This window comes from Elephantulus edwardii, unplaced genomic scaffold (genome assembly GCF_000299155.1).
Source record: "Elephantulus edwardii isolate Elephantulus edwardi_28Jun2011 unplaced genomic scaffold, EleEdw1.0 scaffold00089, whole genome shotgun sequence".
Taxonomy (NCBI): Eukaryota; Metazoa; Chordata; class Mammalia; order Macroscelidea; family Macroscelididae; genus Elephantulus; species Elephantulus edwardii.
In genome coordinates this window covers 5321577-5323877 of record NW_006399839.1, presented here as the reverse complement: position 1 = coordinate 5323877, position 2301 = coordinate 5321577, and positions in this window count along the sequence as shown.

The following is a 2301-nucleotide window of genomic DNA, read 5'->3' as shown; positions in this document are numbered from 1 at the left end:
CTGTCGTTCCCAGGACAGCGCCTCCCGGCAGATGATCTGCTCCAGAGTGTCAGGTGCCACGGTAGGAACTGTGGTCTGTTTGCAGATTTCAGTATTTACGGAGGGTCACACCTAGGACTGTGGCCCACGGTGTTAACACACACACAGAGCATATTTTTATCACCTGCCAGATGTCACCTGTTGAAGCATTTTCATTTTCCTGAAACTCAGGGGAGGGTGGGTAGAAAACCAGTCACTCTGCTGTCCCTTGACTCACTTCATGATGCACACAGATCTGGCCTAAAGGGGGCTGTGAGGGGGAGAGGAAGGAACACACTCAGAAAAGGACATGCTGTGTCTCTACCATTTTATCACGCTTCAGCTTTGTTGGGCTTCACAGATACGGCACTCTTCACATACTGAAGGTCTGTGGCCACCTTGCTTTGTTGGGCTTCACAGATAATGGCACTCTTCACATACTGAAGGTCTGTGGCCACCTTGCTTCAAGCAAGTCTGTCGTCCCCGTTTCTCATCAGCCTGTGCTCGTTGTGTGAGAGGTGTCACAGTTCAGTCCTTCTTGCTCTGGTTCCCTCTTTTTCGTATTAGTGGTAGTGGTGGCAATGGTAATTGTGTGCCTGGGAGTCAGACCCATAGCTGACCCTCCAGCAGGTTTTCAGATACTGTAAATCACAAGGGGGGAGACTGCCCGTCCTCCCGTGGAGCAGCTGGTGGATTCGAACTGTACACCTTTGGGATCCAGCGCAGTTCCTTACCACTAGGCCACTGTGCTCCCACTTTTTTATACTGCACACATGAACAGACTATAAACCTATTTGTCCCTGAGTCAAACGTGACTCATAATGACTTTTTCTTTCAGGTTTCCAAAGCAGTAAATTTTTATGGGAGAAGAACGCCTCCGTCTTTCTCCCGAGTGGCAACTGGTGGATTCAAACTGTTAACCTTCTGGTTAGGTGCCCAGCATGCTACATACTGTGTGACTCTTACATGCACTGGGAAACCAAACACTTCCTGTGGCTTTAGTGCAGGGATCTGGAATGGGACCTATAGTGTCCCTGTGGTACATCTGTACAGAACTCGGCTCTTGTTCAGTCGTGACTCAGGATACACATACCCAGTGCTGTCTGCTATGCTCTTAACTTGCTGCCTCTCATACGTTTTCCAGATGGGATGCTACTCTCGCTGTCACGGCAGTTCTATCTCACGTCTCACAGGGATGCCATGCAGCCAGATTACCCCGTACATTTCAGAAGCTATAATCTTCACAGAAAGAGGAACTCCAGGGCTTTTCCCTCCAGAAGCCACTAGGTGGGCTTGAACTGGCGACTTTTTGTTAGCAGCTGAGCACCTAACCTTTGGGGTCCAGAAGAGTGTAAAAGGCAGCTCCCCGGCAGAGACGCCCTTTAGTTATAGCTGTGGGAGTCAGCCCTGAGGGCAGAGCTCAGGGAACAGGCTGGGCTCCTCTCCACCGGTCTGACTCACCTCAGTCACCCCTTGTGACCTTGGGGATGTTTTCTCGCATCCATTTTGTTCCCCAACCTTTTTTTTTCCCCAGAAGACCCAATTCTAGTTGGCCTTCACCTACTGAGTTGTTAAATGCTTTCATTTTCCAGAATGAACTTTTGCTCACTTGGAAGTTGACTGAGACACAGCATATATTACTAGTTCCTGTCATCAGCAAAGGAGGGGGCCCCTTGGATGTTCCGTCATAGGTTTGGGAGCCTTGAGGTTTCCTAATTGAACTGGGGGATGTGCTGGCCTTTTTTCACTGCTGGCCCCCTAACTTCCTGTTTCCAGCCACATCCTGTCCATGGTGAGGCCTCATTGCTCCCATATTGAAAGGAAAGGAGGGCTGCATCTGGTGCTGGTCCTTCCACCTTGCTTTGCAGGAAAGGAATTCCAGCTGGGAGAAGCTAAGTGATTGGTCCAGGAGTTGCACAGCTGAGCGGGTCAACAGCTGAACTGGACCAAGGACCCCGACCTCAGCCATGACCAGACTTTGGAGGTATGGCTGTTGCCAGCATAGTCACTATGCTAGGCTGGAGACCTGGTCTTGAGTTCGGTCATGTCTATCTGTGTTTCATTGATTATGCAAAGGCATTTGACTGTGTGGATCATAACAAACTGTGGCTGGTCTGAGAATAATGGGAATCCCAGAACATTTAATTGTGCTAATGCGAAACCTATACTTGGACCAAGAGGCAGTAGTCAAAACAGAGCAGGGTAACACTGCATGGTTCAAAATTGGGAAGGGTGTACGCCAGGGATGCATCCTGTCTCCATACCTTTTCAACCTGTATGCAG